The following is a 20,880-nucleotide window of genomic DNA, read 5'->3' on the forward strand; positions in this document are numbered from 1 at the left end:
GAACTGACATGAGGGACTGGACTAGGACTGAGCAATGCCACTTGTATTTGGCTGCTGAACTCAGACAATGCACATTTCAAACACACAATCAAAGGCAACATGCAGATAGAAAATATGAAGGTGCAGAAGTATTACCCATGAGGAACTACTTGCTCAGCTATGATGGATTGCATTGCATCTGACTAAAACAGGATGGGCTGTAAAGTGAAATTTGGGTCATGCTATCACATTAATTAGTAACTCCTAATCTTGCTAAACTTTCTACCTTCTCAACCAGGCAAAAAACCCCCAGACTTTTGCCTTCAGTTCCCCAGATGACCTGTAATAACTTTCTGATTGCATTTTATTTAACTGATGCTGACTTGAAACGTGAACAAGTTCTATCCTTCTCAGAAAATACAGAAACAGCTAAAAATGCGAGTCGGAGAGAAAGTCCTCCCTGCTTCTTTTTATAGTCACAGTTTGAATTTCATGCATGGCAGTAGCTCTGAGGCACTGGAGCTATTAGATCGTTTTTAGTTCTACCTATTATGTGAGCTGTTTTAGAAGAGAGAAAAACCTACTCAAATATATTTGAAGATAAAAGCAAAACATGAAACACAGCATTTGGAATCAATGCATCAATGGCATCCACGAGCCAACTGCATCTAAAACAATCCCACAGGGCCTGGATCCACAGCCTGAACCTGTGCAGCAAAACCTGTCAGATTTAGTGTGGGGGTTGTTTAATCCCCGTTGTCACACTGGGACAATCACATGTGCTTTGTTTTGTCATTAATTCACACCAGTTTTTGCCAGTCACAATAATCTAGTGTTGGTGCTTTTATACTCAAATTGGGGGACAGCTGGAAGGGGAAGCCACTCAGTCCATGCAGTGTGACTGGTACCAAACATACTTGACCTCCCTGATCTCTGATGGGATGGATTTTCAGCTGGTGGGAAATGTCTGTCTCCAGTGGGATCAGGAGAGTTAACTCAGGCTGGGGAACTGGTGTGTTCTCTTTCCTTCTCTTTCACTCTCTCCCACATCCACCCCCATCATCTTTAAAATGTTTTAACTGCTTCAGCCAGGCAGAGGAGGAGAAGAGAAGGTAGCTTTTTGTCAGAGTAATTACCTTGTTCTCTCAGTTTTAATTGAGATGATAGACCTATGTATCCTAACATTTAGGAAAGCAATCCTGAATTGCTGTTGAAGAACCAGCCTGAAAAAGTCATCCAGATATGTCTGGTGAAACATAAACTAAATGAGGTGCAGCAAACCCTGTAGTGCATTGCCTTAGCAGAGGGCCATTAATTCTTAGAACACAGACACAAGTGCTGGATCCATGTCTGAGCTTGCAAACATTGCCTGCACTTTCTGGGGAAGTCTGTGGTCATTGGACATCTTCCTGCAAATAGTGCTTGTTAGAACAGGCTCCTGGGCAGTGGGGAACACCCACATCAAATGACAGAGTTGTGCAGCTGCTTGTTTTCTGCCCAGGTACTGGAGGCAGGTGTTTACCTAATGAAGAAATGCAGGCTTTTCTCTGAAGTCTCTAACTCTGATTGAACCAGTTGTGCACCTTTGTCTATTATATTTGTGCTTCCTTTTATTTCAAAGGGATTTGAGGGTACTTAGTGCTTTGCAAGGTTTTGAACAGCCAGTGTATAAGAGGAATGTGGAATTCAGGCTTTGCAAGGTCCAGTGCAAGTCAACAGGAGTTGGGTCTTAGAAATAACCACTAAGTATTAACATTCTATTAGAAGGAGTGCTTGTGATGCATTCTGCTGTTTTTTTCTTATTCTTTCATATTTTATATATGCTGACTCCTCTTTTCAGCCAAAAGTATTTTTGATTTGAGGTCTCATAACATTGTGAGTGGCCTTTTCCTCTGATCTGTCACAACCTCTGGGCTGACTTGGCACACTAATGATGTCTTCCTGAGGTACTTCCTTTGCCTTAGTCACACATTCATGAAACAAGAAGTGGAAATGTACAGGGACTTCAGTGAAGATCAGAAGAATCCATATCTTAAATTTCATCTTTTGTTACTGCTGTGCAAGAATAGAAATTTATTTTTGCCTCTCCTCTGCACCATGTGATTTTTAGGCACAAAGACCTTCATTCTGTAGTAGAAAGATGCTAAGACAGGTTTCCTGTTAAAAACTACTCTTCAGTCTGTTTTTCTAATACAAGAACATCTGTGTTTTCGTGAGCAGAAGTTCCGTGTTCCTGAAGTAATAGCTGAAAAGATCTTTCCGTTTCCATTGAGGAAAACAGTTGAACTTCCATCTACATCAAAGAGTCTCTATCTGAACTCCTGGCCATTTTAATGGCTTTCTCTAGTAAATCTGAAGGCTAGAAGATCAGTTGTCATGGGAACTGGCAACAGATGACTCAAGAAAACAAAATTAAATGTTGGCTTGATGTCAACAGCTAATCCAGTGCCCTGCCAACTGAAATCACAGCTAACACGAGCCGTGCCCAGCAAGCTGTGATTTGAATGGAGCTGCAGCCAAAGATAGTTTCTCACCCCAGGAACAGGAGAACATTTTGAAAATTGAAACTAATGAGGAGACCCAACAACTTTGGAAACAGTGAAACTTAAAAAAAATTTGTTTATAATTGTTGAGTTAGAGCCTTAACAGCTATAAATCAGAGTTTCTTCTCTGACATCAGAATCCTATCAAATTAATTACCATTTCAAGATCTGTCTTAGCATTTTCAGAATCTATAAGATTGATTTGTGCTGGGACAGAGTCCAAAAATTGTTTCAAGTTGTGGTTTTAGTGCATCTGTTATCTAGAAAATCCAATTCTTATGCTATAATCTATTTTGCAAAGGAACATCTTTAGGCACATAATTTTTAGACTTGGAATTTCAAGACTCTTTTTTCTATCAAATCATACCTAGCTTCTTTTGTTCATCATCAGTAGATTTTAGGGTCCAAAAGGCTACATTAAGGACTGCAATTAAGAGAATATATAAAAAATTGTCTTTTATATACAGTGCTGAAAAATACAGTCCTGGTTAAGAACAATCTGCTAATACTTGGCTCCTCCTAGTGACTGTTAAATTAGCCCATATGGAGTGTAATAGAAAATAGAACAGTCCTGAAATAACAGTAGAGTGTGTTTAGAGCTTGTTTACATAAACATGGGCTATGAAATTCTGTGGAGTTTCACTTATGAAAGTACAATGGATTAATTAACTATTAAAATCTGTGTGGACACTTGTGTTGAGAATTAAAGTGAGCTTGATTTAATTTAACTTTATTCTGTTCCAAAGTAAATGAACCTAAATTGAATTAAGATTACTTTAATTCTAGGATAGAGTGTTCATGCAAATTTAGTGTGGTTTAATTAAGCTACTTCAAGCTCACGCACTTAGGTAATTTGGATTAGATTTTGTAAGCATTTCCATGTCAAAAAGCTCTTGGGATTTATGTAAAGGACAACTTGTAGGCTGAAATGTCTTTGTGTGCAGTATCAGTCTGGTCACTTCAGTAAATGTGCAGTGACTGACTTCTCTCTTTGTTTTGGGATTTCCCATATTATTGCCATGTTCTCTCTAGTGCTGCTACACCACAGGCTATTTATTTGGGAAGATTTTTTGACCTTACTGCACCCACAACACTTAGAAGTTTTGGGAATTTCCAGGTGTCAGCATGGCTTTGTTGTCACTAGTAGATGGCCAAAGAACTTATTCAGAACCTGTGACAATTCCTTCTCTAAATCTTAAAGCACTCATTGGCTTGATACATAATAAATCCAGCAGGACCTCATCTGCCTTTTTACATGTATAAAATATATGAAGAGGCCTTCTGAGTGAGCATCTCACATGCCTCTAGATCAGTTTAAGGTCAGGAATAGATTAATCTCAATCTACCCAATGCACCTCCATGTTTCAAGTCCACACTCAGAGGGAATATGACTCAGCTAAACCTACACAAAAAGAATCTCTGGGTACATCCACACATCTGTGTAAGGGACTGAAAATGGGTGTCTGTCTCAGTCTCATACAAGGGGGCACACAGGAAATCTGGTTCCTATGCCCTGGGGGATGTATTTGAGGAGCTGATAAGAAATGGAAAGAGAAATAGGCTTTTCTGTGCCTCTGCACTGCCCTGGTTGGTGGGTGGGTCTGAGGCATTGCACACACACTGTAAACTGCTTCAGAAAAAGGCAATTTGTGGCTGGCCTATCATGGAGCAAAGAGGGAGTTGTGCTACAATATCATGTCTTTGGAGATTGTGCAATTTATGATCTTTGTTCAAGACTGTGCCTAAAGGCACGATTTAGCCCATATATTGTACATAGAGAGTTCAAAGGAGAGTACATGTGAGTGCTGCACAATTCATCTGCCTGTTCTTCCACTGCAGCTGCATTGTGCATTACTGAAAGTAAATAATGTTACAGACTCCGTCTCACATCTCACTGTTTGCATTATATTCCACATAGAATGGTCTGTAAAGAACGCAGTTAATGAATAAAATATAAGGTTTAGCGTTTTTAAAACCTTCTCTATTTCAACAAGTGTTTTATGAATTCAAGATTTCTCTATGTATTTGATGGGAGTTTTGACTTTTTAGTGAATCAAGGTCCTTTTTTTTTCCTGGGCTGTGCACAGTCCTGAGCTGACCTTGGTGCTGAACAGTGCTGTGGTGCTCCCTGGTCTGCATTCCAGCATCGCTGGTACTCCCAGTGTGAGGGAGAGACGTGTGTTTATGAGGATATAGATCATGTTGGGGTGCCTTACTCTTATTAGCTGATTAATGTAGAGCCAGCCTCAAATTCTTGTGGCAGTTTTTGAGGGGAGGCTGATGAAGAGAGGCCCAGAACAGCAGTCCATAAAAGCATTACTAGGCAGTAAAGTCAACAGTTCATGACATGCTGATTTGGATCTAGTTTTAAGGAAGAAAAGACTAGCCAGTTTAGTCCTCAGGGCAATGGAAATATGGTTTCAAGGCCTGTACCACGGACCCTATGCTTATATTTTAACATGTAAAATGATTTATCCTATATGGGGATGACAGAAACTCATGTTTTCAGAACTGACTACAATCAAAATTCCTACTTTTACACAGTGCAGAAATTGCCTTCTCATTGATTATTCTCTTGAAAGACCATCACAATTTCAAGTGAAAAGACAAGGGAAGTTGTAAAGTAAGGCTGATATAATGTGAGAAGAGATAAGAGAAAATCCTAAAGGGAATTACAGCTCAGTGTTCCTGCTTTTTGACATCACTCTTTTCACTTTCTCTGATGTTGGCTGGTGAAAAAATGGTCATCCCTCTTTCAACTGATACACTTCAAGTGATGACTGTTAGAAGTCACAAGGATCTTATTTTAACAAGTGAGAAGGGAAATTGTGTGTGATATTAAGTAATGTCTGAAAAGCTTCCTTCAAAAATTTCTCTAGAGCTCAAACTAATAATTTCAATTGCAAATACAGAAAGAAGTTAGACAATACCAAGTGTTTGTTGTCAACAACTGGTCCCTTTTTCCTGGTTGTATTTTTTGTACTGAGCTAAAATGAACAGGATTTACCATTTCTTGTTTTACCAAAGTTACTCTTGCAGTCCAGAAGAGTGGATAATTTATAGACTTCTAAGCTTTTCTACCTTTGGCCAAGTGGAATTTTCTATTGTACTTCAGTGTTTCTGCCTGAAGGTCAAAAACATATATTTGGGACATCTGTAGAAATATAGGTAAATAATTGATGGATGTGGACATGGATTTTGTTTGTAAGGGTTACATAAACTGCTCATAGGATCACAGAGTGATTCAGATTGGCAGAGATCACAGAAGATCATCTGGTTCAATACAAAGGGTCTTTGCAAGGAAGAGTTTCTAGTTTCTCAGAGGATGCTATGGTTGGAAAAAAACCTGAATTATGAAGTTATGTCTTGTAGAAACAAGTGCACAACATGATTATAATTCTCTATTCTCTCACATACCTTAAGAGGAGCTCTTATTCCTGTGGAAATCAGTGCCAGGGAAATAAAAACAACAGTGTTGTGTCTTTCACTGCCTTTGAACTGATTATACATAAGTACTACTCCAGAGTCAAATTCCCCAGCCCTCCTTCCCAGAGCAGTGCTTGGCTGTGTGATAATCACAGCAATGGTCAACAGGAATCGGTGGGATGTGATGCCATGAGTGAGCAGTGCTGACAGAACTGCCCTTGGCATTAACTGCACCCTGATCCCACTGGGAATAGCTGTGTGTGCTGTCCCAGGGGCAATAAACTCTGCCAATGGATAACATTCCCCATGCCCTGTATCCACTTACAGGACTATGATGTGTATTGATGGAAAGCCCTCGGGTTCTCACATTTGTGCAGTAGAACTGCATTTCTCATTCTTCACCTCCACTGTCAAACCAGGCTTAATGATTTTAATCATAGCTCAGCTTTACACTGAGTGGCTTCTGTTTGGAAAGCCCTCCATGAAATGGAGCAAGCAGTGGTGTCGTGTTGGAATAATCACTTCAGACCCTTTGGCTCCGTTGTGGCTCTGGAGTCCTGCCTGTGCCGGGCGTCGGAGCTTTCTGTTCCTGACATCCCAACGTCAGGTGTGGAGTCTCATCCCTCTTACACTCCCAGTGTATCAAGGAGAGCTTTACAAAACCACAGAGGAAAGATTTAAAACCAACAGGAAACGTATTTAAATTCTCAGCCTTTCGCCATTGCGCTGTTTCCCCCTTACAGTAATTTCTGGGTTTGGACAGGATTTTATACAACTCAGTTGCATAACAACCTTCCAGTGAACCATTAAATTGCTTACACATACAACAGATTTCTGTGACAGATGATAAAAATAAAAATTGAAAAAGGCCTTCTTGAGAAAATAAAAGGAACTTATTGCCACATTTAAAACCCTAAAATATCCTAATTAAGACTGATCAAGACACACAGGGATAATGGTATATGAATTTTTCTAGCTTTTGAAAATTATTCATAGGATGTCTTAAAAATACTTCCAGGAATATATTGGAATATCTGCTCTCTCTTTTCCTACTAAATATAACATTAATTCCAAATCAGCAAAGGTTATAAATGTTATTTACTGAAGTAGTAACAAAGTACTCCAAGCATGTTAAATGTATTCAAATGAAAAATACTTTAAAATAAGAGAGATTCCTCAGCTTCATGACAACAAGAGAACAAATGCTTCATTCTGCAGTATTTCTAAATCTAACCTTAAAGTTTCTGGTTTAAAGAGTAGTTGTTTGCAATTTCATGAGTGTGCCTCTTGTATAGGTATTCATTAAATCCGTTAGGAAAAAAATCTCAAAATTGAGTCCAAGCACAATTTATGGCTATTTAAGAAACACTGAATGTTATAGTCATAATTTCACCTAATTTAAAACCTGTTAGGAAAGATTCCTCAATTGCCAATTTTTCTTCAGTATGTTTTTAAGAGCCTTCTGATTCTATTTGAAGAGTTCTAAATTAGCACTCAGCATTCTGATACACAGATAAATTTTCTCAAGATCATTTTTTTCCCTGAAAAATGGGAATCAGAAGCAAAACACCTTGGATTTTCAAGAGATAAGAGCCAATTTACACCCACCAACCCCTTCTCCAGTGAGGAAACAATCTTTTCAGCATCCACCTATGTTTTGGATGCCAAGTTCATCCTATGTCAACCGCTCAAGTCATTACCTGGTAACTTTGACAATTTAATCTCTTTTTACTGGAAGACTTTTAAACAATAAAACACTGGAAGATGGAAAGTTGCCCAGCTTCACTGAAAGGAGTCATCATTTATTACCAGCAAAGACTTATATTTTAGCTATAATCCAAAGTTCTATGATCTCACAGATAAATTAATATCTTCTAAACCAGAAATACACTGGCATCTGAAATGTAGACTGTTATATCCAAAACTATTGCCACATGCACAGAATTCAACATGAGATATTCAGGATGCTTTAGTTCACATACCTGAAACATGTTTGCTCAGAAAAGCTTAACAAAAGCTTTGTTCTCCAGACAAATACACCCTGAGTGGAGTTCAGATTCTTAAACAGATATTTTAAACAGGCTTGTATTCACTGCAGAGATTATTTATTCCTGCAGTGTAAGTAGCCAGAGGTGCTTCATATATGGAAGTATAAAAACGAGAGTTCTGAGTCTCAGACAAAAAGGGAAGATTAAAGTCTGGGTCCTGTTAGGGAGGAGAAGTTCTATTTTATTTATGGCATTGAAAAATCCAAATCTGAAGTTAAGCCATTCTAAGCTTTTGGGGAATTTTGCCCATCAGCAAGAGTACAAGACATCAACTATCTCAGTGTGTTTATTCATTTCGTAGCTCAGTCCTATATCAAAAACTTGCAGTGCTTGCTGCAGCCTCAGAAACCCTCCAGCATTTTCTGGGGGGCTGTGACACAACTCCTCCATTGGTTAACAACCAATGATTCAGATGAACTTCGGCACCAGAAAAGATCTGTTTATTTTTCTCTTACATTTAAGAAGCTTTTGCCAGATTTTCAAACTTGAGTGCCTAAATTCCAAGTGTTCAGGAGCTTAGCAAACATGGTTTTAGAACCCAAAGCCTGTTTGCACATAAGGCATCTCCCCGACAGATGAATCCTATTAACCTTGTTAAGACTAAGCACTTAAATTCAAACACATGTTTGGGAACTCTGCTGGGTCAGAGTCTTTAATTTTTAATAAAGATTTCGCCTAATACTTTTTATTTACACTTGAAAGTTGGGCCTTTGTTTGCCATAGTGTTTTCCAGAACTTCAGTAAGTAGAAGGGATGAATTCTGAATGGTGAGATTGTAATCTTTTTTTTTTTTAATTAACTAATGACTTCAACACAACCAAGAAGCACTTTTAGATAAGAGGGTGTTTGTCCTTTTCTCTGTTTGACTTTATCTTCCACTTTTCCCTACTCTGTATTATTTATCTGTCCAATTTTAGGATTCCTCCATTCAGGAATAATTCAGGGAAAGGTTAGTGTTGCCAACAACAAGGTGAAGAGACAAGATGATTGAACATCCTCCTTTGTCTTATGATACAACACAAAGATCATTAGACTTTGCAGCACATGCCTGAGAGATTCTAATGGAAGAACTTAATGAATAACAATTAGATTAATGACCAGATGCTGATTGATGGGTCAGGATAAGGCTCACTAGCAAATTTCTACTAAAAAAGTGGTTTTTTTCAGCTTGTCACTGCATTTAATTCTGTGGGATATTCATCTCTCGTGACAATATAGATGGATTTACATAAAAACAACCAGGAAACTCAGATTTATCAAAAACTTCCCAACTTTCTGGGCTGGATTTCCCTCTAGAGAGAATCTGATTCTTCTGAAATGCTAAAGTCAAACTCAGGAAATATAAGGAAGTCCTCACCTAGAATATACACACACACACACACACTCACAAACATACATATATATAGTATATGTGTATACAAAATTGACCCAGGTTATGCCATTGATGTTAATTAAAAGACTCCCAATGACAATAGCCACTAAACCAGTACTTCATTAAATTTTTTCCTTATAATACCCCTCAGGGAATAAACAATGGGCCGTCCACTGAAGTCCTGTTTATGACTGAAAGTCCATGCCTCTGTTTTACTTATGTTCATTGAATTAAAACACTTTTCTAGTATCAGTTTTCTATTATCCATATGATTAATGCATTTTTCCAGAAGCAGCAGTTTACCTGAGTTGCAATGGATCCTTTAGTCACCCACTAAACTATTCTGGAAAATACACGTGGGTGGTTGTAGATGATGCATAAGAAGACTCAATAAGAGAAAAACCTGTTAATATGTATTTCCTGGGGCAAAAAAAGAGATTGTGATTTACTTTAAATTTGTAAGATTTTATTGAAAATATACTTAGAATTTCTCCCTGGATTTTGCCAGTTCACCAGCAGGAGCTGTGCCCAGTGCTCTGAAGTGGAATTGTTTGCCAGAACGCTGTTTCAGGAATTGCATGACTTAATATCTACAGAAGCAAACAGTGTTCAGTTTATTTTAAAAATATTTTCCTTTAGAACTGAAAAACGATAACTTTGGAACATGGGTTTGATATCCAGCATTTCAGTCTACTACAGCTGGAATACAATAGTGCTCATTAGCAGGGACAAGGTATTTCTGAGCTGAAGCATCCTTGGAATGAAATTTCAACACAGAACTGTGAATAATGATTAATTTGGAAGTGCACAAGAATTCCTGTACCTGTGGTTCCTGGCCAGTTCTGTACAGACACCTTGGAAGCAAAGACCTTGGAAAAGAAGAACTGTTTTTCACTTTGATCTCGTTTTCTGCATCATTGGCATGGAATACTTGCACAGAACAGTCATTGTGGTTTTAAGCCTGCTTTTGCCTTTGTGCAAGAAAGCCAGTGTTTTTAAATTTAGATGGTAATAATATGTTCCCAGTGACAAAATAATGTACCAAACCATTCTGAAATATGGCTCACTCGGAGCTGAGAGCAATGCAGCTGTTCACTGAGAGTCCTCTCTGGTTTCTTTTAAATCTGGAGCATCTGCCTTTCCAAAACACTTCAATGTTAAGTCTCCTTAATGAAGGCATTTAGGATTGCAGGAAGGAAAGACTGTTTTCCTGCATTCTGAGAAGTATGGCTAAGACTGGGTGAGGAGTAATATGAAATTTAAATATTCTATAAAAACAACAAACAGTAAGGGAAAAGGCCAGGACAGGCTTTCAGTACTGTAATTTAGGCTGGAATCTTTTCAAGCAGTTTGCTGACAGTGCTATAAGACAAAATTGCCTTGGGAGGAAGGAATCAGAGGTTTGATGTGGTAGCTGACCAAAAGTTACAGCGGGGTTCGAGGCATTTTAATGGCCAAAACATCTCCGGTTGGTTTGTGTCGGGTGTTAGACCAAGTCTAGAGCTCTCCTCCAGCATTTCCAGTGAGAGATATTGATTAAACAGTGACTCCCAGCTTCTTTTACAGGACAGGAAAAAGAGAAACTTTTGCAGCAAAGAGAAGTTGATTTGCAGATTTTCCTCTGGTTCTTCATTTAGAAAGCTGAGCCCAAGTCTGAGCGTTCCGTGGGTTCACACAGAGCACAGTTAACGAGCCCGGCGCTGTCAGAGAGACATGATTGTCGTGGTTAAAATAGGCAATGCCTTCATCTGATTTACATAAGATACACAGCCCTGGAGAGAGCCCAAAGGGTCCATCCTGCTATTCCTGTGCAACTTGGAGAAGTGAGGGAGTTTCAAAGGAGAGCAGGAACAGGGGAAAGGAAATAACCATTTTCTTCTGGGATTGAGCTGCTGCATTTCGTGTGCTCCGAGCAGCAGCAGCACTCGGAGGTGAGTAGAGGGAATAGAAGAAAGGAATAGAAACATGGAGAAATACTTCCTTCCTGCCATGGATGCTTTATTTTGTTAAACTGATCCATCATATCTACTTGGAGTTTTAACTGAGGTGAGTGAACATTAGGGCATTTTAAAAATATGTCTGTGATTCTGTATTGAGGGAACGCTGCTTTTAACATGAAGGAATTAGGACTCTTAGGATGTTTTGCATGTGATACCATATGCAAGAATGTGTTATTCTGTGATCATTTGGAATATAGAAAAAAAAAATCCATTGGCTCTGTTTCACCTGAGAAAGTAGATTGTTCTTTTGTACTCTGTGCTCTGCAAATCATACATTTTGTAACCATGAATATGTTCCTCCCAAACTGGGAATCAGTGATGGTGCTGGCAGATTAATTGCACAATTCACTTACATGTGCTTCATTTCAGTGTTGACAGAGACACTTTTCCAATAGGGAGAGAGATTTATTCTACAGTTCTGTTGCAGAGAAGCTGGGGGGCAATAAAAAGAATTTTCCCACTGCAAGTGCCGTAATACATTTTAGTTTAGGGGTGTGTGGAATAGCTGGACTTTTTCCTTCTGGCACTGCTGAGAAAAAGAGTTTTCCTAAGAAAATCCAGCAGTGCAAGAAAGTTTATTGCTATGAAACCTTTAAATCTGGCCAGATAATCTAACAGTTGTCCAGCATGCCTGTGACTGCATTTTTCTGTATAGTTTGAAGATGCAGATGTTTTTATGCTACCTAGTACTTAGATATTGATGTATATTAATTTTCAACCTACAGTTTAAAAAATCAAAAAAGAAATGTATTATTTTATAAAATACAATCTTTTTCAGTAACGCATAAACCAACATATTGAAGCTTTCAGGAGGTTCTTTTTTTTCTATACATTTGGATCTGCATTATGATTAAAATAAAGTGCCTGGTGAAATTAAATTCACATACTTTAAAAGAAGCCATCAATTCCCTTCCTCTCTCCCTCTTCCTACACATTATTCATCTGGTATGTGAAAAGCTGTTCTGTGGCTTCCACACAAAAGCAAAGTGAAAAGAAAGCCAAGGATGTTTTAGTTAAATAACGATTATTTTCAGGATCCTTTTAAAGCACAAAACAAAATGTTCTCCATATATTTTTAAAATATATAGGTGCTTTCAGATATATACCAGAAAGCCACTATGTTAAGAGCACATTATTCAGATTTTAAAAGGCAAGCACTAAACACTTAAAAAACGCCAGAATTATGGTAGTCTGTGAAATCTTCCCTTGGTTCCTTGTGCATTGTGAGGCAGCCTTAAAGTGCACATCACGCACTCTTGTCTCCAGTAGTCTGTGAAGGCAGAAGTTATTCATACATTCTGAAGCTTTTCTGTGGTGCCCATCACTGCAGTACCTGCTCCACTAAAGCTCTGGGTAGTGTGAGACTGGGGTGTCCACTCCACAGATCTGAGGAGTGTGCAGAGCATCAGAGAGGGATTTAAAAATGCTGATTTTGGCTGCCTCACTTGAGACGTGTTTACTGTGATTTTCCAGACCCATTAGATAATGCAGTACTTTATGTGCTTGGAGAATAAAGTCTTACTGAATTCTCTTGTGGGTTCTTAACTACCTGAAGATTTACATCTCAACTGTAGGTTGAAGATGAGCACCTTGTTCAAGTGACTTGCTCTTTCCCCCCACCAAGTAGTCTGGCAGAGGAAGGAGGGAGAACCCAGTTCTCCAAGACCTTCTCCATCTTCCTTTTTCCACACTTCCCTGCCCCATTCCCAACTTCTGCAGCAAAGCCATTATACAGTTTCTCAGGGAATGCCTATAGAACACTGCACTGAAATTATGTAGCTCACAAGAGGCATGTAAGAGTTCTAGTAAAGACTTCAGAATATAAATTAAAGCAGCCCCAGACCCTCTGCCACAAAGACCAACATCTGTTTTGTCAGATCTACTGCAGAGAATAACGGGGTAACCAACTGAACCAGCAGGTGGGAATGAAGGGGAAACCTTTCCCAGCACCCACTAGACATTTTCCAGTAGAAGAATAGTGTCTGAAATCTTGGATTCCATTTGGGGTTCTGGAGGACACTGTTTTGAGTTCAATTTTTTTCATTCTCTTTAAATCTCTCCAGCTGAGTTTTGTCTCTCTTGAAATTTTGGCTCCAGATCTTTCTCTCTCTCTCTTGTATTTCTAATCCTACACTTCACCATTCCAAGGCACAAGTTTTCTTCCCTTCAGTTTAAGTGTGGGACAGACTTTTAGGACACGTGCTTTGAAGGCAAAGCCAATTAAGAGGTTGTTCTGCCTTTAGCTGTTTGTTTCTATTCCCACTTGTAGTTCATCATCCTGCACTCAGCTGCTTGTCCTCAATTTTTGCCCACTGAATGGTTTCTGAGGCAATGTTGGGAAGTGTAGCATTGAAATAACCCAGGTTAAGAGGACCCTTGGAAAAAAAAGTTGAATTATACACATTAAAGGGTTAACATCTTTTTAAAGTAAGCCTGGAAAAAGTATGTTAATCTCCCTTTAAATGAACAATATATTTTTTTGCCTTTGGATTTATAGTGTTGGTCAATAGGTTGAATCTATAACATGTAACTCCTAATAGTGCCAGTCTTTATACCTTGATAATCTATAGTAGCTATGCTGAAAGCATTAAGTGTTATACATAAGAGCATGCTATGAATGCTTATTATTATTGATATTATGAGTTGATAAATTATACTTGATTAATTTATGGATCTCAAATGTGTGGAAATATCTTGTCCACCACCAACCCCTTGTTTCTGCTGGAAATTTGACACTATTTTGCAATTACAAAGCAACCCTGAGCAAACAGAATGTGATTTACATCAATTTGGGAAGGTTGAAAAGGAGCTGATTTATGGTAAACCTCACGGGGTTCATTTAAATAAATACCATTGTAGTATTTATTTCAGCATGGCCTTGTCACAGTTAAAATTGCCCAGTACAACATCAGCCTTGTGTGACTGGAAGGCTTTTCCTCACTCTCCTGGTGCTGTTGGAGGTGAACAAGTAAAAGATTTCCAGTTTTGTGTATTTTCCTGCCCTGTGGTTTTGACCTAAACACTTGACAGGCTGTTGTGGTGAAGCAGAGAGTGGAGTACAAAGCTGTTTGGAGGGAGAAATCTCTTTTCCTGGGGAAATAGAAATGTTTTTCTTAATGGATGGGCATCATCTGAAATCTGATTAAGCACATGAAGGATGGGAATCCCAAAGGCCTGTGTGGTGAACTGAATTAGGTTTGCAGTTTGGTTTGGAGCAGCCATTTTACCTCAGCATTGCACTTTGCTTTTGCTATTTCCAGTCTCTAAAAGTGATGTCTAGGAGAGGTGACTTCGCAATGGTGGGATATTTTCCATCCCTTTCTCCCCCCTGGGAAATCTTTCTCATTGTTTCCAAGAATTGGAAGAAAAAGATTGTATTTTAGCATAAAATTTTTGAAAATGGTTTGCATTTTTCATGGCACAAGAAATACTGTTAGTATTTCTTATATTTGTGTTTATGAAAGCACTTTCATATGATGTATATTTTTTTAACTTACTTTGTACTAGAAAGTCCTGTGGCAGATCCTTAGTAGATATAATCAGTAATAGATCCACTGATTTCATAAGAGCTGGAACAATTTATAACACTGATAGTGAATCTGCCCTTGGAAAATTCTTTTTGAAAGTGCTTAGTTGTTTGTGGTAGGAAAAAGTTTTGTGGTTAAAATACTGGTCTAAGGAAAGGGTCTGTTCTGTATCCAGTTCTTCAAAACTTTGGAAAAATCATTAAAATCTGAGCCTCAGTCTGTTTTGTAAAGTTTGACTAACCTCTTTTAAAATATTTAAACTGCAAACCTCTTTTAAAATATTTAAATTGCAATCTCTTCAGAAAAAAAATATTCTTATTTATTAATTATCTTGGTTGTTTTTCCAGCTTGTTTCTTGGAGTTAATATATGGCTCTAAAAATACCCCAAACTTGCCCTGCAGCTTTTACGATATTTTTTGAATTCTAAGTGGCAAATTGCAAAAAAACCTCCAACCTTCTTACTTGGCACGACTGTAAAGCCCATCAGTGTAGATAAAGCTGAGCCACATCCAGACAGGGGCTGGTTTGCTGGGAGTAGTGATCACACAATAATCATGTTATGACAGAGATGTAAAACAAGAATGAAGATGTCAGAGCTACCTAGCAGCGAGTGTAAATTTAATCTTAAGATAAAAGCATATCAAATATACCCCGGTGGCTTATTGCCAGAGATGCTAATTGGAAAAAGCTGTATTATGCAAAGCCATTTGTTCCAAATGGCTCTTCAGGGACCAGGTTAAGGAGGAGTTTCCCCTGTGTGGTTTGGTCTTGTTTACAGAGGTTGTTAATATTTGCATAATCATCTCGGTGAAAAAATGTGTCAAGTGAATAAAACAGACTTAAATGTAACTCTGGAAATTTCAGTTTTCAATGAAAGAAAACATTTTAAGGAAAAGCTGTAAATTGCAGATGCTGTCAGTAATAGAAGATTACATTTCCCCTCATATAGCCTGGATCACTGTCTCTTCAGGACAAGGCATAGGGATAAATAATTTTGGACTCAGTAAATGACTGCTTTATCAAACAGCAACCTTAGAACCTACAAAAAAAGGTACAATCCTGAATTTCATCTGGAGTGGTGCCCAAGGCTCAGTTCAAAAGGGTGTAAGGGGGTAACAGCCAAAACACAATTGTATTTTAAGGGGATAGGAGGCCCAGTGCATCCCTGTGCTTAATTTCTAGAAAAGGAACTATGTTAAAATGAGGTTTTTAGGTAAAAAAGGAAACCCTAAAATAGACAGTCCAAAAAGTGAGAAGCCTACAAGATGCCTTTAAGTTGATAAAAATAGAGTGTATTTGAAACCCAGGTGAAATATATGCCCATAACTCAGGATAGAGCTGTCATAAAACACAAGGAATGGCAATGGCAAAGTTAAGGAGATACTGGAGGGAAAAAGTTGGTATTCAAAAATTAAAGTTTGCCAAAGTGAAGGTAGAAACTCTGTGCATCTTTCCCATTTCCCCTTCCCTAGCACTGAAATGGTGCTGAATAGCTCCTGTGGCAGGGAAGGAGCCTCCTGCCAAAGCAACTGCCAGGAATGTCCTCTCTATTAAACACTCATCCATCCATTGTCTTAAGACTCCAATGGACACTGCAGATGATAGTCATACCTTTCAAAGTAAATTAAATTTCTTGTATCCCTTTTACTCCAAGAGGATAAATGAAGCCCAGGGGGAAGAGAAAGGTTGCTCAAGGCCACCAGACAAGTCAGTGGCAGGACTGCACAAATTAAAAATCAACAGTTCTCCCAGGTTTGGGATCTCTTGGCCCATGCACAAGACAGTCGTTATGAATAGTGACACAAGAAACGTAAATAATGTCCAATTTATGGATTATTGTCTGAAAAAACCCCACTCTGAAGCATAAATCTCATAAAACTTGTGATTGAATCCTGAGCTGGCAACACTGTGTGTGTTAGAAGATTAATAATTTTTTCCTGCTAAGGATTTACTGAAAAATAAGTGAGCTGCCCCTCAGCAACACCTTCCCTGCTCCATCCACCAAAGTCACTCTGCCATGGAGCTCTCTCAGCCACACCAACAACCTGTGTTACCACATGTCATTACAAATAAATAATGCATCTTTGAAGTGTCAGGTTTGGGAACTGAGAATGAGGAGTTGTTGGAATCATTTCCCCAGGTCGGCAGGTGACCCAGCCTGGGTGAGGGTGCACAAGCTGTCGGCTCAAATGGAGCTGCTTCCAGCCTGGAGTGCACTGGGAATTAACTTTGTCAGAGGGCTTTTGCTTATCAAAAGCCAAACAACACAAAGCTAATAGTATAACAATGTCCAGCAAAGGAAAACCTGTTAATTCCCTGATAAATCCATGAGAAGTCACTGAGGGCAGTTCCACCACATCCTTTCTGCCTGTGGTGCAATGGAAAACCAGGAAGGCCTGAGGAAGGGAACCGTGTGCCTCGTGCCACAGCAGCTCCTGGAAGCCCCTCTTTGCCCTGGACTCTCAGTGACATCCTCCTCAGTGTCACTCAGCTCCCAACAGGGCCAGAGCAGAGGGATTCTTGCTCTCATTCTGCAGGGAAGGTGCACGTGAAGCTTTGTTATCCCTGTCAGGGCTGTCTGGAAGTACCTGCTTTTCCATCTCAGCTCCCAAGTTCCAGAGAAGCTGTGCAAGCAGACACCTCAGTCCAGTGCATGTCTGAGCTGTGAATCTGCCCCATGGGCACAGTTAGGACCATGATGCAAAGTGGGTAACCAAAAACCAAAAATACCTAATTAAACATCAGTTTGCTGTTATGCAGCGAGTAGAACTGTATCAGTTTATAAATAGTGTCCATGGATCTCCCCTGCTGGATGACACAGGATTACTGCTGGGAAATTTTTGCAACTCTTTGAAATCCTGCAAAATGAGGCACCATCAGGCAGCACAGAAAGAGATGACAAAGAGAGGAGAAGCCTGGATAGAGACAGAAATATGAGACTGGCCTTATTAACACAAAGATGAATTTTAGCCTGCAAATACAGGTTTGAAAACTGCAAACGTGATCTCCCATTATTTAAATACCACAATCCTTTCTCCAGCCATCCTGCCTTCAAAGATGTTCCAGTTTTAATAGATTATGTGACATTTAAAAATAAAAATGTGGAGAGAGTTGCTAATATATTTAGACTGGGGAGCTTCATTTTGGTCATCTCTGCCTCCAGCTTCCTCTTAAAACATTTAATAGAGCCTCATTCCTCTTGGCTTCTATGAAGTGGGGATTTTAATTTATTTATGCTGATGAGGAACTTTTCAATATCCTCTTCCCCTCTTGCCACCATTACAGAGAAGAAGGCAATGATTTTTAGAGGAAACTGTTTTTTATCTAGAACATGCAAAATTAAAAAGATACTGGAAAATGCAGCATGATTCAGGCTCACAGCACTCTGGAGACCCAGTTAAAGAATACCTGTTAATGGATTAATTTGTCATGCTCCACATGTGCAGAGGGATGTATTTCAGGGAATATATAGACCTACAGTATAAAATCAATTTCAAAAGTAATGTGATGAAATGGTGGAAGCTTGACCTGATGAAAGTACTAATTTGTTTGAATATCCCATGATTTGTTAAATATACAACCAATGCTCAACTTCACCCCTTGCACAGTGGTTGAAGAGGAAAGTGTGAGTAAGCTGACAGTTCTTGTAATATTTAATGCAGCCAGCCCCCTCTCCACCTTCTGCTTCTGCTTAATCTATTTATGTATAACTTTGCTACCAGCTATTGCTTTAAATCTAAAATAAAGGACAGGGTTAATTCATAGGAAGGATGGGTCTCTCCATCCTGTGTTCCCTTGAGGTGCTTGTGCCAACTTTCTCCAGATTTGTGCACCAGAGTCCTTCAGATTTACTCCTTCTCTGTTCTTTAATTCTTTCTACAGAAAGTTCATCTCCCTGCCCAGAAAATCTTGAGATTTTCTTAGAAGTCATATAACTTAAATTAAACCAGGGGTTATTGAACCTTTATGACTCACTTTACCAAGCTCTGCTGAATAACCATGTGGGCCAGAAAATTTAATTAATTTCTATTGTCTATTTGCAAAATCTATTAATGTTCTTCCAGAAGAAATGAGCTCTGTCACTCACAGAAAACTGAGCTATCAGACCCTAATGTTATTTTTGCAGCACTATATTTTTTTTGCCAAAATTAGATCTCAGTCTATGGCAAGATTATCCAGACATGATCACCAGGCACCACTACCTGGCAGCACTTTGGAAAGATGAACAAATATATTCAAGCATCAGAAACCTTCAGAATTTCTGAAGAAACAGCCCTCCCCCTACCCTGAAAGACAGAGCCCAGTTTGAGAGGGCAGAAAATCCCAGGAAATTTGCACTGGACATTACTGGAGATTCAAAACAGCATTTGAAAGATGCTTGTGAAATTCTTTGAATGAAATGTTGAACAGAGGTCTGAAAATGAACTTTGGTTATTCAAAGTAAACGGCATAGAAAGAAAATTAGTATTGTAAGAAGAGAAAGGAGCTGATTGCTTTTTATGTTTCTGCTCATTAAAAGTGTGATTAAATTGAGAAGCAAGATAAGGTTGACCATGTGTCGTGTATTTGCACTGAAGATAGCCAGGCAGCAGCATGTTTGACTTCAAACTAAATTCCCCTGTAGCTGTGCATCTTAGTAGGGCTTGATTTTATTAAATGTCATGCTAGAAACTATTACTTTGCTGTGTTTGTATGAAGTAGCTGCTGGTGCCATCCCATCTGTGCCTCAACCCTCATTAGCCTCTGCTCTCCTTTTCTGCAAAGATTAATCTATTTTGAGAAGAATCATGGTAAGAAATGATGCTTGTTTAGCGAGGTCTCATTCTGCAAACTGTGAGAAGTGTGGAACTGTCCTTCTGTTTGCACTAATTTAAGGCCACAGTGTCAAAGGGGGATGATTAACTGAGCCTGCACAAAGGCATGGACTGGCAGTGCTGGTGTTGCTGGTGTGGCTGAGCGGTTACACGTAGTGAGAGCTGCCCAAGAGCAGCTATTTTGTGATTCATACCTACAGCTGTGGCAACTGTAGCTCAAATTTGGGCTAAATATGCACGTGCTGCTGTACAGCTGCACACTACAATCATTGAAGATGTTTTTCTGACAGTCAGTGCAGACATTCTGCACCCCATTCACTTTGTTAAACACCCCAGTTCCCTGTTTGTGCCCCTTCAGCTCTCTCACACTCCAGACCTCACAACCTCCATCATGTTCAGAACAAGATAAGGTGTTGTGTCACTGGGCAGCTCTGGGGAACTCCCTCAGCCTGTGACCACAGTCAGAATTTGCTGGGTCCAGGATTTAGCTAAAGAACCTAAAGGCAGAGTGCTGGATCAATATTCAGAGGTGAAGGTTCTCCTTCCAGCACTGGATGAACCTGAGACAGGTCACACTGCACATTCTGCTTTAGCTTCCCTCCCCTGTAAAGCACTTGGTTATATCATTACAAAACAGTATTATGTAAGACTCGGCTGGTAAGTTAAATTAATAACTGGCAAACATGATACAAATGCATGATACTGAGCTATTTCATGTGGGTTTTTAAAATAACCCTTAATGACCATAGAGCATCCAGATTGATGTGTAGGACAAGATGGTGAGGACCACTTGACTGAAGAGTTTGTGTGTCTAAAGTGGCTTTTCAGTTGCCATGGTAAAATTTGTTTGCTGAGTGCCAGAGAGCATCATGGAAGAAGAGAGTTGTTTTCCTTCTTAAATGGTCAAAACATAAGTTAAACCTGCCTTTAGGCAGGCTCAGTGTGTCCTGAGGCCACCCTGGAACGTTTTCAACAAATAAAAGAGGTTTGCAATTTAAGCAGGAACATGAGGGGTGTTTTTTTCAGCTGGCTTTGCCAGTTTTGGCTTGGGAGATGCTTAACTGTCAAAGCTTTTCACTTTTAATGTCGCCTAAATACAAAGTAGCTCTGCCCTTCTCACCTTGCCCTTCTGCCTAATGGGGGGGGGCAAGGCGGGGGACAAAAACGAAG

The 20,880-nt window shown here is 39.2% G+C and overlaps 1 protein-coding gene across 2 annotated transcripts in view; it reads left to right on the forward strand.

Moving 5' to 3' along the window:
* The window catches only part of PHACTR3 (phosphatase and actin regulator 3), a 99,823-nt gene that overhangs the window by 15,656 nt on the left and 63,287 nt on the right, over positions 1 to 20,880 (forward strand). Inside the window, exon 1 of one of the 2 annotated variants that reach the window (XM_032704776.1) lies at positions 11,046 to 11,414. The exons of the other annotated variant lie outside the window; for it this stretch is intronic. The gene's annotated coding sequence lies outside the window, so the exon portion shown is untranslated. Of the gene's footprint in view, positions 1 to 11,045; positions 11,415 to 20,880 lie in introns of those variants that run through there. 2 annotated transcript variants of the gene reach the window in all.

The sequence above is a fragment of the Chiroxiphia lanceolata genome, chromosome 17 (genome assembly GCF_009829145.1).
Source record: "Chiroxiphia lanceolata isolate bChiLan1 chromosome 17, bChiLan1.pri, whole genome shotgun sequence".
In the NCBI taxonomy this organism is placed as follows: Eukaryota; Metazoa; Chordata; class Aves; order Passeriformes; family Pipridae; genus Chiroxiphia; species Chiroxiphia lanceolata.